At 37.2% G+C, this 19,758-nt stretch overlaps 2 pseudogenes; both read left to right on the forward strand.

Annotated features, from left to right (window-relative positions):
- LOC144252720 (transport and Golgi organization protein 1 homolog) overlaps positions 1–19,758 on the forward strand; it is a 90,415-nt pseudogene that overhangs the window by 43,675 nt on the left and 26,982 nt on the right.
- On the forward strand, positions 14,774–16,083 carry LOC144252690 (transport and Golgi organization protein 1 homolog; annotated as a pseudogene).

The raw sequence follows: 19,758 nt of genomic DNA on the forward strand, positions 1-19,758 counted from the left end.
TTGTTGATACATTATAGTCGTAAATCATGGCAGTATTTGTCGTAACATATTTCCACATGCACAATATAACACTATAGTTTGGCCAATATCATTCCCCAGTATTTTCCATTCACTCCTCCCTCTCCTGGTCCCTTTCCTACACTCTACTGATCTCCTTTTGATTTTCACTTTTCTTTCCCTTTTTCCTCTCTTGCTTCCACATCCGAGAGAAAACATATGCTCCCTTGATTTTATGAGTTTAGCTTATTTTGTGTAACAGAATGTTCTAAAGTTTCATCCGTTTTCCAGCAAATGACATAATTCACATTTATGGCTGAATAAAGCTCCATTGTGTGTATATGCCACATTTTCTTTATTTATTCATCCTTGATAAGCACCTAGTTTGGTTCCAAAGTTTGGCAACTGTGAATTGTGCTGCTATAAACATGGGTATGCATATACTACTCTAGTATTATGACTTTAATTCTTTAGGATAAACATTGAGTAGTTGTATACCTGGGTTATATGGTGGTTTCCTGCCTAGTCATTTGAGGAACCTCCATACTGATTTCAATAGTGGTTATATTCATTTACAATCCTATCAACAGAGAAAAAAGTGTCCCTTCTCCACATTCTCTCTAGCATTTATTATTGTTCATATTCTTTTTTTAAGTAGTTGGACACAATACCTTTATTTTTATTTATTTATTTTTAATGTGGTGCTGAGGATCGAACCCAGGGCCTTGCACGTGCTAGACAAGCAATCTGCTGTTGAGCCACAACCCCAGCCCCATATCATTCATATTTTTGATGGCTGCTATTCTGACTAGAGTGAGATGAAAGCTCACTGTAGTTTTGATTTGCATTTCCCTAATTGCTATTGATGTTGAACATTTTCATAGATTTGTTGTCCATTTTTATTTCTTCTTTTGAGAAGTATCTGTTTAATTCATTTGCCCAATTAAGCTAGGATATTTGAGGTTTTGGTGTTAAGTTTTTTAAAGTTTCTTATATAGTCTGGATATTAATCCTGTGTCAAAAGAGTAGTTAGCAGGGCTGGGGATGTGGCTCAAGCGGTAGCACGCTCGCCTTGCATGCATGCAGTCCAGGTTCGATCCTCAGTACCACATTACAAACAAAGATGTTGTGTCCACCGAAAACTAAAAAATAAATATTAAAAAATTCTCTCTCGCTTTCTTTAAAAAAAGAAAAAAAGAGTAGTTAGCAAATATATTTTCTCCCATTCCATAGGTTCTTTCTTCATGTTACCAATTGTTTCCTTTGTGTGCAGAAGCTTTTTAATTTGATGCCATTCTGTTTATTAACTTTTGTCATTATTTTCTGAGCTTTAGGAGTTCTAATAAGAAAGTCATTGCCTGTACCTATATGCTGGAGTCTCAAACCTATATTTTCTTCCAAGGATTTGCATAGTTTCTGGTCTAATTCCTGGGCTTTTGATCTCTTTCAAGTTTGTACAGGGTCTAGTCTTATTTGTCTACATATGGGTAATCAATTTTTCTGGCACCATTTGTTTAAAGCCTGTCTTTTCTCCCAATGTGTTTTTGGCATCTTTGTCAAGAATCAGATGACTGTTAACTGTGTTGGATCTTTTTCCGTGTCTTCTCTTCTTTCCCATTGGTCTATGTATCTGGTTTTATGACAGAGCCATGCAGTGGTTATTTCAATAGCTTTGTAGTATAATTTGAAGTCAGGTATTGTGATGATGCCTCCAGCTTGCTTTATTGACTTAGAATTGTTTTGGCTATTCTGAATATTTCATTCTTCCAAATGGATTTCAGGACTGTTTTTTCTACTTCTGGAAAAATGATATTTATTATTATTATTATTATTATTATTATTATTTTAAATTTATATGACAACAGAATGCATTACAATTCATATTACATATATAGAGCACAATTTTTCATATCTCTCGTTGTATACAAAGTATATTCACACCAATTTGTGGGTATTTTGATGGGAATTGCATCAAATCTGTATGTTGCTCATAAAACCAATTTCAAACATATACAATCATATTAGTAGTGATTTTAGTGTCCAAAAAGAGATCTACTAAACAGTAATTACTGGGCTGGTTTGGTGACTTGTAGTCCTAACTACTCAGAAGGCCAAGCCAGGAGGATTGCTTGAGTCCAGGAGTTGGAGATCAGGTTAGGCGACATAGCAAGACCCCCATCTTAAAAATAATAATAATTACTGATGTGAAAACACATCTCAATCATTATGATAGTCACTAACTCTTCATTGTTTTCCTTGAAACTCTAATATACAATTAGTGAATGTCAATTTAGGACTAATTGGGCTGTTTTATAGAGGAGAAAGCTGATTATAATAGTAAATGAAATCAGCTATCATGAACTGATTTGTGTTTATTTAATTACAATTATCATGCTGATGACTCTAATATGTAAAGTCTCCACCTATAGTTCCCTAGGTGCTAATTTTAAAAACATGAGTTTTCACTAAAAATAAGAAAAGAAACCCCTCCATATGCATTTCAATAATTCAAATTGTATCATAATTTGACTATTAACACAATGCAACTAGTTCAGATTTAAATTCAAGATTACACAGTGCAAAAGAGGGAATAGTCTTGGAAAGGAAAGTAGAAAAATGTAAGATCCCTCTTAGAGGTCAGAAAAAATAAATTCAAAAATGTGATTTTTTTAAAGGTAGTGTTAACTTGAAGTGGAAAACAAAAAGCAAAAAAACCTTTGAAGCAAATTCAGTTGTGTTTACAAGGGCCTTTGAGTTTCTTTGATGTTTTAGTGATTCTGGTTTTTAAAATGTTGATTTGTGGAGGATGGGCACAGGGGATTGAATCTAGGTGCTTAACCACTGATCCACATCACCAGCCCTTTTTTACATTTTTTTTTTATTTTGAGATAGGAAATCCATAAATTACTTAAGGCCTTGCTAAATTGCTGATGGTGAGTTTGAACTCAAGATCCTCCTGCCTCAGCCTCCAGAGCCACTGGGATTACAGTGTGCATCATGAAGCCCAGCCTTAAATGTTGATTTTATAATCCTTTCTTTTTAGCTGATAAGAGAAATTACAAAATACAGAATACTTGCAAACTACAAAATATAGGATACTTACAACTAAAGGTGCTTTGTTAAATGATCAGAGTTTAACTAACATTTCAAGCAGTGACTCTCAAACTGGGAGAGTGATACTAGTCTTTTCAAGAGAAGTTTAGAAATGCCTGGGGGCATTTTGTTGTTGTTTCACCATGACTGAGGAAACTACTAACATTTTTTGGCCAGGCCCATAGATAGTATATAACCTTCAGCTAGTAGGAATAGTCCAAACCAAAGTACCAATAGAGTTCTATCAAGAAACCCTGGTGCAAAGAAGTAATCTAACAAGGAAAACACAGTTGCAGTTAAGTAAGAGAACAGAGCAGGTGCCGGGTGCAGTGCTTCATGCCTGTAATCCCAGTGGCTCTGGAGGCTGAGGCAGGAGGATCGTGAGTTCAAAGCCAGCCTCAGCAAAAGTAAGGCCCTAAACAATTCAGTGAGACCTTATCTCTAAATAAAATACAAAATAGGGCTGGAGATGTGATTCAGTGGTCTAGAGCCCTTGAGTTCAATCCCTGTTACCAAAGAAAAATAGACCACCCAAGTGATTTGTTTGTACCAGTAGGTCTACCTAAAACGAAAAGGGATTTTATGCAGTCAAATTGTTTTATTATCCATTTAAATATAATTCTTTATTTCTTTATGTTTGTCAAGAAGTAAATATATTTAAGATAACAATGAAAAATAATAAAAGAATGACAAGTGTAGGAACCTAATGATGACTTACACTTTTTGATTACAGACTTGACATTCATCTGAAATGACAATGCAATCCCTAGCTACTGCAACAGAAATCCTAACCACTGAGTGAAAAAAAAGAGGGATGTTGAGATACCTTCAATCATCTTTTCTCACTTCTGAGTAAGTACCAAGAGAGGTTGGCCAAAAATATTTTAAAACCTAAAACATGCTATTAAACTTGGCTTTTCTTTAAAATAAGTGCAAGTATATGATATGGCCTAGTGTTAATTTACAATCCCTACTTTCTTATGCTTTGACTGTCTTTAAATGTGCCCAGTTTGAACTGAGATGTGCCATAAGTCAGATATCAAAGACTTATTATGAAGAATGTAAAATAACAGTTATATTTTTATTATGATTACAAGTTAAAAGGATGTCATTTTGAATATATTGAATTATGTAAAATGTATTATTAAATGAAGCTCATCTGTCTTACTTTTTAAAATATGACTTCTAGAAAATTTAATTTACATGTAGAGTTAATATTATATTTCTATTGGTGGTTCTAAGGGATCAGTGAGAAATAAGAGAAAGATCATGTTCAGATTCTCTATTTCATCATTTGCGTTTGATGTCATTCACTGATCCTCCTTATGTATTCCAAACCATTTCAAATTTCATTTGGATTTGGGTAAGACTGAGCTTTCATGCTAATCACAGAGAACTTACTTTCCCATATATATTTGTTCAGTGTCCCCCACTGAGTATAGTCTTCATAATAGTGTTTATGGTCCTGTTTCTAATTTTATACTGCATGCATCAGTTAAAATGCTGAAGATTCAGGAGGGTTTGCTTTGCTTCAGTGTATGCTCTGGTAGACTATATGTTATCCCGAAGAACATATTTTCTCCTCCACTCTCCCTGTCTCCTCCAAGAGGTGCTTGTGATCTTCCAAGCACACTTTTGGAGGATGTTATCAGCCTTACTTTGTTTCAGTGAGAAGAGAACAGTTTCCAGAGTATGCACTATCTAAAAATGTCTTCTTAGTGATGAAAGCATTTATTGCCAAGACTTTTGTTGCTTTGTCAATTGTCTATATTGGCTGTAACCGCCAGGATTTTGCTGTTTAATTATTTAAACCACATAAATGGGCAATCTTTCATATATTATCTCATTTTCTTCTTAAAAAGTGAATTATAAAATTTTAACTTTGACCCCATATTTGTATAGATGAAATATCTGAGACTCAGAAAAGTTAATGATTTCCCTATAGTCACACAATTAGACTTCTGACTCTTACTACAATCTTTTTGGCTATATTCCTTACTTCTGCTGCTGTTCTAGTAAGGAAGTAATTTATATTTCTGAAAACTAAATGTATAAAGCCCAACAGTGCACTGTGGAAATTGAGATGTGCAGGCCACAAGTCCCCAACATCTGTTCTGCATTTATTTCAACACACCAAATATTTGACCTCCGTGAAAAGAATGCCAAGGTAAATTAGGCAGAACCAGAAACAGGAACTCATATATGCCATATATTAGTGGCAATTTCAGATGTTTGAGTTTCTTTCTTTGTACAGTTGAAAGTGGAATAATATTTCAGGGCTAGACAAACAGTAGATGCTGGCAGAAGACCTTGCCTTGTATATGACTCACTTCCATTAGTACAGTACACTTCAACATGACTTTTTAATTGTGGGGAGTGCCTCAGCCCTACTGGTCATGCCCAGCCTAAACCTCCATCTTCCCTGGATTTAAGGGCAAGATACTTGTTTAAATTCCACTTAAGTTATATGATCCCTTTACTTAAAGTCTAATATTTTCTGCATTTTTATTCTATTAAGTCTAAATCCTTATGCTTGATTTTCAAGGAATTTCATAATCTGACCTAAGCACACAAATATGTCATCCTTTATAGAATCCTTTCCTCTTAGCAAAATGAGGTGTCCTTACTGTCCTCTAAACATACTTCTTTCTGCTGAGTCTTTCTTATGCTGTTTAATTCACTTGCCTTTTATTCTCTTTTTAGAATCTGAATCCTATGTACTTATCCAGGTCTAGCTCAAATCCCAAGACTCATCTCTTACTTTTAACTCTTTAGTGTTTACAATTTGTACCAAAATACATTTTAGCATTTATTTTGTGGCAGGGTAGTGCCCTTTCCACCCCCCCACTACACTAACTTTTACCAAGGAGGAAACTGGTGTTACCAAGAAAGACCTGTTTATTTTTTTAGGAGTTCCCACTCTCGGGATTATAATGAGGATCTAGAGTCACCTCCACCCTTGGAGATAGATCCCAGATTGGGGTCCTTCGGCACAGGTGTAAAGGTTGATCCATTGCCTAAACCTCTTACACTGGCACAGAAGATGATGTACACACACACACACATACACACACGCGCCAAAACTCGAAGGAAGGAAGGGAGGGAGGGAGGGAGACCCTTTGAAATCCATTGAGAAATGATACTGTTCTGGTCAACCTGACAGAAAATGGGTATTTGTTGTCATTTTCTGACTTACCATATTGTGACCAAGCATAGTGCTTTTATTTTTATTATTTTTTTTTACTAAGACCTTTACTAGGATTCACCTGGTTTATAACTTTCTACCTTTAAATATAACTGAATCTGCTGGAAGGTGGTGGCAGAGTCTGTAATCCCAGATATTCAGGAGGCTGAGGCTGGAGGATCACAAGTTTGAGGTAAATGTGGGGAACTGAGCCAGACTCTGTTTCAAAATAAAAACTAAACTGGTGGCACACACCTGTAATCCCATCAGCTCAGAATGGTGAAACAGGGGAATTGGGATTTCAAAGCCAACCTTAGCAACTTAACGAGGCCCTGAGTAACTCAGTGGGACCTATCTCTAAATAAAATACAAAAGAGGGCTGGGGATGTGGCTCAGTGGTTGAGTTCCCAAGAGTTCCATCTCTGATAGCAAAAAAAAAAATTAATAATAAATGAATAAATAAAATGGGCTAGGGAGTAGCTCAGCAGTAGAGCACCCCTGGATATTTGTACTAGGGAGTACAAAAAAAAAAAAGAATTTTCAATGCATATTACTTTTTGTCTAGTTTATTTCATTCAGAATCTCCCTGTTTTTGCTATTATCAATAGTTCTTTATTCTTGCTAAGTATGTTTCCAAAATTTATTATCTATTTTCCTATTGATATACATTGGGGATTTTTTTTAAGTAAACCAGGTTATATTTATACAGTGGAAAATTATTAAGCAATGAAAATAAGAAGTACATTCACATTCAACAACTTGGATAAATCTTATAAAAATACATATGGAGCTAAAAAAAGCCACATACCAAAGATCACATGTGTATGATTACAGTGTATAAAGTAACAAAACAGGCAAAACTAACCCTTGTTATTAGAAGTTAAAATAGTGCCTAACTCTGGGGGAGCGGAGGGAATAATTAGGGGAGCAATAAGAAAGGGCTCATGAAGGTGCATTTGATGTCCAGTTTCTTGACCTGGGTTAGGGTTCAGTGGATATGTTTACTTTGTGATAATTCATTGTGCTATACGTGATTTTCTTTTGTCTGTTATATTTAATAAAAGAGAAGCTCTATTAACAGTAAAAAAAATCAGTCTCTACATTCATGTAAAAGTTAGTAATCAAATGCCTACTATATGGTTAATATGAGTATAAGGGTTCTGAGGCATGTAAGACAGACATGTTCCCACAGTCCAACATTGGGGATTTTTTGACTATTACAAATAAAACCACCATGAATAGTTGTGCACAAGTCTCAGTGTGGATGTATGCTTTTATTTCTCTGGAGTAAATATCTCGACAGATGTGATTTAACTTTTAAAGCAACTGCCAAACAGTTTTCTAACAGTTTGTGCCATTGTTTGTACTACATGTTATAGTCTGCAGTTCTAAGAGAGATACCATAGTCTTCATCTTTGTCAACATTTGTTATGATCAGTCATAAATTTTGTCCATCCTACTGTATGTGTAATAACATTGCAGTTTTGATTTACATTTCAACTTACGTTGGATATCCTTTCATGTGCACATTCACCATATTTGTATCTACTTTGGTGAAGAAAAAAAAATCTTCTGCCCATCTTTTCAAATTGGGTGATTTTTCTTATTAATAAGTTGTAAGAATCATTTGTATATCCTAGATATCATTCCCTTGAGAGAGATATGTTTTGCCAATACTGTGTCCTAGTCTGTCAGCTTACCTTTCCATTTCCATAACAATGAATATAGAATAGACAAAGTTTGTTGTTGTTGTTTTTGGTACTGGGGATTGAACTCAGGGGCATACCACCACTGAGCCACATCCCCAGTCCTATTTAGTATTTTATTTAGAGACAGGGTCTCACTGAGTTGCTTAGTGCCTCACTTTTGCTGAGGCTGGCTTTGAACTTGCAATCCCCCTGTCTCAGCCTCTTGAGCAACTGGTATTACAGGTATGTACCACCACGCCCAGCATGAGACAAAGTTTTTAAGTCTGATTTATTTCTGAGAGGAGAGAGAAAAAAGAGAGCATGAGGCAGAGAGAGCTAGTTAATTTTAAAAGTCTCTGCCAAGCAGCTTTTTATATTTTCTTCCAGAAGTTGTATAGGTTTAGCTGTTACATTTAGGTCTGTAGTCTATTCCTACCAGTAGTGTGTGAGGGCTCCTATTGATCCACATCCTTGCCAACTTATTATTATCTTCTTGATTATAACCATCTTAATAGATGTGAAGTAGTATCTCACTGAGGTTGTACATTTCCCTAATGGTGCTGGGTATCCTTTCATTTGCTTATTTGCTTTTGCATATTTTCTTTGGAAAAATGTCTATTCTAATTTCTTGCCATTTTTTTTCATATTGAACAATAAGAATTGCTTGTATATTCTAGGTAGTTATATTCTAACTACATGAATTGTAAATATTTTCTTCTATGATTGTGTTTTCACTTTCTTCGATGGTAGCCTTTAAAAGTTTTAAATTTGATGAAGTTCATTACTTTATTATTTTTTTCTTTTCGTGCTTGGGCCTTTGGTGTCTTAACTACAAAGTCATTGTCTACTCCAAGATTTACCTATGCTTTCTTACATTTAGTTTTGGTATATATATATATATATATATATATATATATATATATATATATATATGTGTGTGTGTGTGTGTGTGTGTGTGTGTGTGTGTGTGTGGGGTCCATTTTGAGTTCTTACATTTATGTCTGTGGTCCATTTTCAGGTAATTTTTATGTGGGGTAGGGTTTAACTTAATTCTTTTGCATTAAAGACTACATCATTTTGAAATATATTTTCATTTGGAATGCAATTCTAGGATGTCAGTGTTTTTTTCTTTCAGAACTTGAAAATGTTGATGTACTGTTTTCTGCATGGTTCTTGAATGAATTTTGACATTTTACTTTCACTCCTTTGTACATAATGGTGTCTGTTTTCTGTAGATGCTTTTCAATTTTTAGCACTGGTTTTAAGCATTTAGTGTATATTTGTGTCATCTTTATCATTTTTCTTATTCATTGAGCTTTTTGAATCTGAGTGTTCATCAGATATAGAACATTTTTATTTATTATTTATTCAAATGTGTTTTTCTCACCTCTTTTAGGAACTACCATAACATACATATATATATGTTGGACTGGTTGAAGCTGTGCATACTGATGCTCTGTTCAGTTCAGTCTCTTTCTCCATGTTTGATTTTGGAGTCTTTATCACTGCATATTCAGTTTGCTGATATTGACTTCTTCAATGTCGAATTTGCTGTTAATCTCATTCAGTGTAATTTTCACCTTAGCCATTGTTTTATCTGATTTTATCTAATTTTATCTGTTTTATCTAATTCAGACATTTTTATATCTTCTTTTTCTCCTTTACATGCTTATTCTTTTCCATAGCATCTTGAACATATGGTATACAACTGTATTAATGTCCTTGTATAATAACTCTATCACAGTGTAATTAATGATCATTTCTATTAATTTTCTTTTCAACATGGGTTATATTTTCCTACCTCTTTGCATGCCTCATACATTTTTATTGGATTCCAAACATTGTGAATTTACCTTGTTGAGTACTGGATATTTTGTATTCGTTTAAATATTCTTGAGCTGTGTATAGCTTTTTTTTTCTAAACTATCTTGGAAGCATTTTTATCTTTTTAAGATTCTGCTAGACTGGAGTTACCTTCAATCTTGGGCTAATTTTTCCCTTTTACTGACTATGTTACTTGATGCCCTTTTATTATAGATTTTCCATTCTAGCTGGTGATTACAAAAATTGATCTCCATGCCAACAATCACCACCACCTTCCATTCTGTTCTTTTCTGAAGGTTCTTTCTCTGGCCTTACATGTGTGCCCATTGTTACATAGCCACAGACTTCAGGGGAACCGTCCATAGATGTCTAGAGAGCTAGTGCATGTACACACTCTCCCTCCCTCTGCAATTCCCTACTCTCCCCTTTATTCTGCTCTGGGACTTCTAGCTGCATCTGTCTCTTCAGACTTTAAAATCCATCTCTTCAACTCAGGAGATTTTCTATTTGAGTTTCCCTTCTCTGGATGTGGCCTGAAAAAATTCTTTCCAGGGAGTAAATTGGGATAATCCTAGCACTCATCTCTCATGCTTAACTTTATCTTAGAGGTCACTCTTACGCTGCTTATTATCTAATATCTGAGAACTGTTGTTTGTATTTTGTCCACTTTTTTCCAATGTTTTATATGTGAGGGTAAATCTGTTGCCCCTCTTGGAGAGATTTAGTCTTCCATAAATGTTTAACACTATTTTCTGACTCATCATTTACAATAGATGAGGTTCTTCCTGGTAACAGCAGCGTTAGGCCTACTGAATGCTCCTAGGCAAGTGCCTTCACAAGTTTCCAATGGTATATGTTATTATGCTGCCAATTATTTGTTTCAGATATGTTTTTCTTGTCTCATTTAGATTGTACTCTGACATTAGGAACCCTTCATATCTTAGAATTTTATGTCCCCTCCACCCAAACTGGTCACATTTACCTTTAACCATTACTCATCCCTTACCCCGTAAGATTTCCCTTTGAGGTATTAAAGAATAATGCACTTGAGATTATTTATCTCCATGCCAACAATCACCACCACATTCTATCCTGTTCCTTTTCTGAAGGTTTTTAATATAACCTTATATTAAACATCATGTTAAACATCAATGCCACAAATTTAAATGCCATGAGTAAAAGTGAATGCTGATTCATCCACTAATTGTATGTATCCTGATAGAAAGAACTACCACTACCTTATTGTGGCCAGTTGAGAAATTTTCTTCTCATTATCCACCAGACTAGTTAATATGTCTTTAAGGCAATAAGTTTAAAAAATAATACTGATAAATCAAAGTATTGAAAACTCTACAAAATAAGAAGCTAGTTCTTCAGTAACTGGAAGCACTGACTATGCATATAAAAGTATATCTGATTATGAGTCAAGGTAAATATCAAGAAGATAATATGCAATTAGATCATTTTGCTATTCTGATTTTTCCACCAATGAATTATCATTAATTTCTATTCTACAATAAGAAAAATTCTACAACATACCATATTCTATAATAAGAAAAATAAGAAAAAATTAAAGCTAGTTTTAAAAGATCTACTTAAATATTCCAGTATCATGTAACCAAACAACTACTCTCCACACAAGTATGTTTTCATTCAACAACAAACACATTCAGGGGTACATTCCTGGAGCTGAGGATGCATGCTGCTGAGAGGTAGACCTTAAATGCCTTGTTCTCATAGCTTATTTCCTCTCAGTACTATTTATATATGGGGGCTTAATAGTTAATATAGGTGTTTAGGTTAATAGTGTAGTATATTTATAATATCATTGGAACCATGAGTTTACCCAACAAATCATTTGTTAACTCTCTCATACATTCTAGGCATTTCCCTAGTCACTGATGTAACAGTAGTGAACAAAACAACTAATTTCCTGCTCCTGTTGGAAATTGTGTTTGAGGTTGGCTCAGAGCAGTGAAGTAGATAAACAAATGTAAGGAAAGTGGTAAGAGAAGTCGAAAGTGGAAAGGCAAGTCTGAAGAGAAAGAAAGGCAGGGTAATGGGCTTGATAGTCATGGCAAGAGGCTCTATTTTGTGTAGGATGGCCAGGGAAGGCCTTTATCACATGAAATGCCACTGTTACAGAGACATGATAAAGTGAAGGGGTAGTTAGCTAGTCAGATGATTTGGGGAGTTAAGGTTGAGGCAAAGTTACAAGTGTAAATGCTCTGAAGCAGGGGTGGGCTTGGTGTATTTAAATGGAACTAACAGACAAGAGAAGAATGTTAGGAAATGGGGAGAAAAGGATGAGGGGAGTCACATTGAATAAGAGCAGTCCATAATAAGCCAGGGCAGTCCATAATAAAGTCATGGCTTTTTTTCCTGATACCAGAGATTGAACCCCCAGGGGCACTTAAACACTGAGCAACACCCACAGTCCTTTTTAAAATACTTTATTTAGAGATAACTCTCACTGAGTTACTTAGGGACTCACTGCATTTCTGAGGCTGGCTTTGAACTCAGGATCCTCCTGACAGCCTCCTGAGCTGCTGGGATTACAGATGAATACAACCAGGCCTGGCTAAAGTCATTGCCTTTTATTTGGAAATGGGAAGCTATAGGAAGATTTTGAGCAGAGAGACACAATCAAATTTATATTTAAGAATATCACTCTAGTTGCCATCAGTACAATAGATATTGGGGGAAATGAGGGCAGAAGCAAGGACAGAAGAAGGCTAAGGGAATCATTCAGGTGACTTATGATGTGGGTTTGGCCTGTATATTGGCTTAGCAGATGCAGAGGAGTGGTCAGATTGGGGGCATGTTTCAAATGCTTATTTGGAAAGAAGGAAGTCAGAAAAATAAATAAATAAAAATAAATAAATAAAATGTTGTATAATTTATATCAAATTCTAGAAAATGCAAAACAATCTATAATGACAGGAGATGTTTGGAGACAGCCCAGAAAAGGAGAGGGGAGGGATTACAAAGAACGATGAAAGACTCTTTTGATTTTGGTGATAGTCTCATGGGTATACTCATGTCAAAACTTATCAAATCGTACACCTTAAACGTGCAATTTATTGTAGGTCAACCATATCTCAATAAAATTATAAAAATAAAGACATAATATTGTCTAATGGACTGGAGTTGGAATGTGAGAGAAAAGAGATCAAAGATGGTTTGTAAGTTTTGGGCTTTGAGCACCTGGAAAATGGGAATTAAATTGTCATTCTTATTTCTGAGATAGGGAAGACTGAAAGGAGCAGATTTTGAGAGAAAAATGAGTTCAGTTTTTTCAACATGTTGTTAGAGATGCCTACTAGATACATTTTATAATAAATACATGGTAGAAAAGAAATGAAGAATGACTCAGACAGTTTCTCTCTATGATCCACTGGTTCTCCAGAAAGCGCAGAAGTACACTGGACCAACCGGGACCTCTCATGGCCCCTGTAGACAAATGTTTGTGCACACCTTTTTTCCATCGTTTTCTTTATTTAACATTATGAGCATGGTGGACTACATTCTTTTCTCTAAGTTTTAAAGATTCAGTTAATTTGGGGAAACAACTGATGGGTTCATTGTTGGAGGTTGATGAATAACCTTAGCAGAGACTATAGTGACAAGCCCTTGGTCACAGACAAACGAGAATGGCTCCACCCAGGACGGGAGCATTGCAGACACTCTTCCTTGGGCTGGCTAGCTTGTGCCTTCCCCCTGTTAACTGTACATATCAATAATTCAGCTATATTATGATTTAAATCAGATTTTGCTCCTCTTGTCAGAAAGTACAACAATTGCTTGTTAGTTGATAGGTTGTGATGAAAAGGAGTCTACTCCTTTGGCTTGAAACTTAGCTTCATTACTCACTGGATGTGTGACTGCCTCAATTTACTCTAAAATAAGGATTTGAATAGGACCTACTACTACTGTAAGGTACTATTGTTATGAAGATTAAATGAATTGATATATATAAAACCTTCAGAATAACAACTGGACATAAAGCGTTCAAGAAACGTTAGCTAGTAGCTTTCTTCTCTGACAATCGGTTTTGTCAGTTGGTTCCCACTAAGTTGTGGACTTTTTCCGACCAGGACCAGATATCTTGTCTTTTGATTTTCATCCACTCCAACACCATTCTAGGGCCTTGTCCAGCGTCTGGCATGAATGGTAGCACAAAATGAGAGTTAAAAATATGCTTTTGAATTAAATAATTTCTTCCCTTATGGATAAAGATAAGAATCTCAAGATCTTAGCTGGAAGACTAATGTCCATCTCTCTGCCCCCACCTGTCCCCGCCTTAAAAAAAAGCAGGCCACTGTCTCCAGTTTACACCCTCACTCACAGTTCCATTCACCTTCCCCTTTCCTAATCAGAGGGATCTTGGGGTGGGGCTTCAAGGATCCTCAAGGAGTTTGAAGGGGAGGGAGCCTGGAACCCTAGACTAGCTGTGACAAGTCATGGGTGGGATTTGGTAGTTCAGAAAAGGAGGTACCAGACCAGGAATGGGGGATGGGAGTCATGGTGGAGTGGAGTGGGCTAGTTCAGGATGGACCAGAAAGGAGACATTGAGGAAAGCCAGAAAGGACCGGTTGGCGGAGTGGGGGGGGAATGGGTGGGTGATGACTTGTGAGGGCATAGAAGCAAAGGCAGGTGATTGGACGAGAAGGAGAGTTCTAGTTGCCAAGGCAGCGACTAGAGGAGAAGGTCTTCAGTTGAGGAGAAGGTCTTGACTAGAGAAGGACAGAGCTCTGGCTCTGTGAGTTCTCCAGTAGAGTCTGTGCATCTACCCCCAGATATCCCTGCTGACGTGTCACCCGGGAAAGGCTTAAGCCTTCCCGGGCGCCACCCCTCCCCGCCTTGCTACCCACCACCCCTCCCTGCCTCGCTACCCACCCGCCCCCTGAGCCCCCTCCAGCGCCGCCTGCCACTGCCTGCCTCAGCCTACTCCACCGCATCACGGGCTCACTGAGGTGACCACAACATGGCTGCGGTGCCTGGGCTGCTCTTCTGGCTGTTCGTGCTCTGTCCCACCTGGCGAGTGCCGGGCCACCCGGACCCAAGCACCGGCAGGCGCTGCTCGAAGCACAAACTCTGTGCAGACTACGAATGCACCAGTGAGTGAGCAGGCGGGTGGGCGGCCCGGGGTCTCTGCGGTGGCTCTTTGGGGCTGCATGGGGCTCCGATCCCCTGGTCCCCAGCCCTGTGGTCTGGGCTAGGGGTTCGAAGGACAACGGGTGGGGTGCAGTAGTGACAGAGCCTCGGGACCCTGTGTGTGTCCCCTCCGTCTCTGCCGGCGCCCTCCTACTTGTTGCCAGCGTTTTATTTTTCTCTACTGACTGAGGCGGGGGTTGGGAAAAACTCAGAGCGCATTGAAAGTGCATTCTCAGAAAACACTATGGATGGTAGGAACAATTTTTGGCTCAGAAGAACCATCCTCATGCAGATAGTCAAACAGATAATGCTCAGGGTGAACAAACTTCATTTGAACTTTTTGAAGAAATACTACCAGATAAATTGAAAGTGCCAGAAAGTGAAAGCAACAAAACCAGCAACATTTCTCAGGTCTCAAACGAACAGGAGAAGACTGATGCTTATAAACTTTTGAAAAAAGAAATGACATTTGACTTGAAAACCAAATTTGGCTCTACTGCTGATGCACTTGTGTCTGATGGTGAGACGACCAGACTGGTGACTTCATTAGAAGATGATTTTGATGATGAGGAATTGAATGCTGATTATTATGCATTTGATAAGGAAGAAGAGGAGAATGAGGAAAGCTTTGGGGAGCCCCCGTTACTAACCTTTATAAATGAAGAAGACATGAAATTCACAGTGGAGTTTGGAGTGGAGAAATATTCAATAGGTGAAGAGCAGAATTCAAATGGAGAAGATAAGGCTGAGGTAACTCTGCCCCCGGGCATCAAGGATGATGATAAAAATATACTGACAACCTTGGAGGATACTTTATTTATTGGCACAGGTGGTGATGAGAAAACAGATATGATGGATTTGGAGAATTCTTATTCAGAAGAAGAAGAAGAAGATGAGGAAGATTTAGTCCCAGATAGAAAAAAGAAGAAACCACAAGCAGCAACAGATTATATTTATCCTGAAAGTGCAGAATATGGTCTTTTTGTGGAAACCTCTAAGACAGATAATGATGAAGAGCCAAAAGTGGACATCGAACTTCATATTAAAGGAAAAGAGACAGATGTTCAGGAGATGTTTAGGTTCCACCACAAAGTGATGTCAATGACCTCTATAGGTAAAATCTTCCCAAATGTCATTTAATGTGTCTCAGGTGCTGAGATGCTGAGGCAATGGGGCAGACTTCACCAGCAGTCAAATTCATAGACCAATAGTGAATGGAGGGCCTGGGGTTATAGCTCAGTGGTAGAGCACTTGTCTAACTTGTGAGGCACTGGGTTTGATTCTCAGCACTGCATACAAATAAATAAAATAAAGGTCCATCAAAAACTAAAAAAAATGGCTGGGGATGTGGCTAAAGCTGTAGTGCGCTCGCCTGGCAAGCGTGCGGCCCGGGTTCGATCCTCAACACCACATACAAACAAAGATGTTGTGTCCGCCGAAAACTAAAAAATAAATATGAAAAAAAATTCTCTCTCTCTCTCTCTCTCTCTCTCTCTCTCTCTCTCTCTCCTCTCTCAAAAAAAAAAAAAAAAACTAAAAAAAAAATTAGGCAAAAGCTTAAAAGAATAGTAGTGAATGGAATCTCAGGGTTGAGAAAGACCTTAGAAGCAACTGGTCCAACTTCTTAATAACTGCATGTTGGACTCCTGCTGTTTAATCAAACGTACCCCAGGCTCATGTAACTCATACTGAAATTCCACCCCTACAAGCTCTCAGTTCTAACTGGAATTCTACCTCATTCACAGAGCCTCAATGCAGGTCTGTACCCAATTCCCTTTAGTCTCTCTTGGTATTACTGTGTTCTTTTTAAATAGCTGTCATCTGTCCATTCAATACATAATTGTTGAGTATCTCTGCCAGGTGCCAGATGCTGTGTTAAGCCTTGGCTCATTCCACCTGCAAATCTGCAAACCAAGACTCCCTCTCTTTCAGCTTTCCTAAAATTTTAAACACAAAGTTTCACCAGCACTAAATCCATGTTTGTTGAATGTGACCCTGTCTACATATCTCTGGTTTTAAAATTTTTCCTTGAGTTAATATTGTTCTGGTAGCAGTTGTATGGCCATGGAAGTAGTGGAGAGTAGACTGGAGATTGTTCATTTTATAATTGAAGGGTCTGACAGCTCTAATTAGGATTTTGAAGTTTTCTTCTCTGTGTTAATTGTCTTTAGGAGAGCCACATATTCCAGGCACTGTGACTCATATATTTAGTGAAACACTCGATGAATATTGAAACTGAAGAGAGACAATTCTTATTCTATAACATAAAATAAAATAGCCATTTCCCCTTTCAATTTTAGAGCTACTTATAACAGAAGGTACTCCTGTTGATGCTGCTGATACAGAAAACCAACTAGCGATAAAGGTAGAAGAGCCAGCAGATGCCACCCTTTTGGACAGCATACTTTTCTTGTTACATTCATTCTTGCTTTATTTGTCTAAGATGGTAAGTTTGACATAGTTTCTTCATTTAGAATGTTGATTATTTATTAGTTTGTAAGTGGCTTCTGGTCATGAAGTGAAGAACTTAAAATGTCTTTATGAAAATGACTCCTGACCCTTTGAGTAGATAGCTCCAGAAACAAAAGCCATAGGGGTGTGGCTTAAATGGCTACTTGGTTTAGCACATGAGGAAGATTTGCTGTCTACCAAGGCTGGTCATTTGCATACCTGTAAAAACTTGGTTCTTCCCCTCAGAACCTTTCTTTCTGGCAGGGAGATAACAGCATTCACTTGAAACACAGTAAGATAATGGCAGAAAGAGAGGTATTTATTTGATGGTAGAACATTATTGTCCATAAATGCATTTATTATGGTTGGAAGGGTGATCAATAAGGTCATAAAGTAGTTGAGATGTGTTTGAAGCACTGGCAAAGGGCAAACAGGAGTCTGACATGTAGTTTGTTGTTGATTAGACAGGCTGGGGTGGAAGACGGAGGGGGAAGCTGGTAGTCAGAAGAAATGTGTTCAGAGAAATGGAAACATCAAGAAAAGGATATTTGGGGAGGGCAGGAGAATGTGAATAATTGGTGTTGTAAAGTGTGAAGTTGGAAGGGGATGGTCTGTTGGAGAGGCCAGCAAATCTTAAAGGAAGTCATGAGCCAAAGTAGCATTAGACCATTAATAGTGGGGATCCTTAGAAAGTTTTAAGAATGAAAGGAATTAGGTTAGATCTGTTTCTTAGAGTCACTTAAGGCTGATCTTTCTAAAGAAAATCATGATCCAAACAAGACATTTAATCTGTCTAGAAGCTTATCTAAGCATTTTAGGGCTTACCTCCCCCCCATTGGTATTTGTTGATATTGGACTTTTAGAATTTAATTATAGGAATGAGAAAGCTTTTAGAGGTTGGAGGATAAGATGGTCCTAGGGCCATTGTGACAGTAATCCTCCTAAACTGAAGTTGTTTCCTGTAGATTGTGTTATTTCAAGGCTTGAGTAAGAAAGATGATGATGTTGTTTTCCTTGTAAAATGTATAAATTTTGTAGCCAGGTAGATCTGGTTTCAAATCCCAAGGTTATCATTTAGAAGTTTGGGCAAATAACTAAACTTTTGAAAAAAGTTTTCCTCATCTGAAAAATGTAGATAATGCTTACTCCAATCATAAGAATTTAATGATTTGACAAGGTAAAGTGTCTGGTGAGGTGTCTGGCATTTTGAAGGGTTTTACCCCCACGTACCCCCTAATTCTCATGTAGGCAGTCAGAAGGTGGTATAAAGACAATGAATATACCTGGGGAGGAAAGACCACCAGGGTGGAAAAGATGTGGTGGGGAGAAACAAATCATTTTTCAGTTGGCTCCATGTTTGTTCATGATGGTGGCAGCCACCTGAGTAAGAGGTATATAGAAGCCAGGCAGTTAGAATAGTGATATTTCCAGTGATTAAAGCAGTCTTCCACAGTCATAATTTGATTATCAGAATGAATCAGCATCACTTGGAAAGTTAACAGCCTCACGATATGGGAAGGATTACTTTATTCATATTTTTAGGTATGCACAGAGCCCTCCTCTAGTTCTAGGTCGGGGGACACAAATGTGGTGCAGGTATGGTCAGTGATTGTACGGTGATAGGTAAGACATAGATGTGAGTGGTAAAGGAGAGGCACAATGTTAGGAGACTGATTTGAAAGGAGATTTCAAAAAGGCATTTTGATGGCCCAGTATGTACAGGACATTGTGCGAGGACTAAAAGAGTCTAACAGGTATAAGGCACGATTGTGATTTTTGAAAGCCTTAAGAAAAGGACTTAACAAATATATGCAAAAATTATGAACAAGTCAATGTAAAATCTTAAACAAGTAGTATGATATCTGATAGGACTGGAGAGTAATAGGCTCTGATGTGTTTGGGAGATGTGCACCAATCAGATTCATTGATCAATGGAATCTTAGTAGAATCTTAGTGTTAGAAGAAACCTTGGAAGTCAGCTAGTCTAGTTTCTCATTCATTGCTGTAATTTTCTTTACTGTGGCCCTGACGAGTAGTTATGAGGCCTGTACACCAGTATTTCCTAGCATGAGTCACTCTCTTACAAGGCTATATGTTCTTCTGTTGTCTAGTTCATCCTTGTATTGACTCCAAATTTTCCTTCACATGATTTTCTCTATAAAATTGAATTCTTTTCTACATAGAAATCCTTTAAATATTTGAAGTTATATCTTAATTTAAAAATTATTTTTAGTATTTTTATCATGGAAACTTTCAAATAAGAGCAGAGAGAATAGTAGGGGACTATAGGTAACCATAACATACTGTCCATTTCAGAATACTAGAAGAAAAGATTGTGAAAGTTTTACCATAGAGAAATGATGT

This window comes from Urocitellus parryii, unplaced genomic scaffold (genome assembly GCF_045843805.1).
Source record: "Urocitellus parryii isolate mUroPar1 unplaced genomic scaffold, mUroPar1.hap1 Scaffold_53, whole genome shotgun sequence".
Taxonomy (NCBI): Eukaryota; Metazoa; Chordata; class Mammalia; order Rodentia; family Sciuridae; genus Urocitellus; species Urocitellus parryii.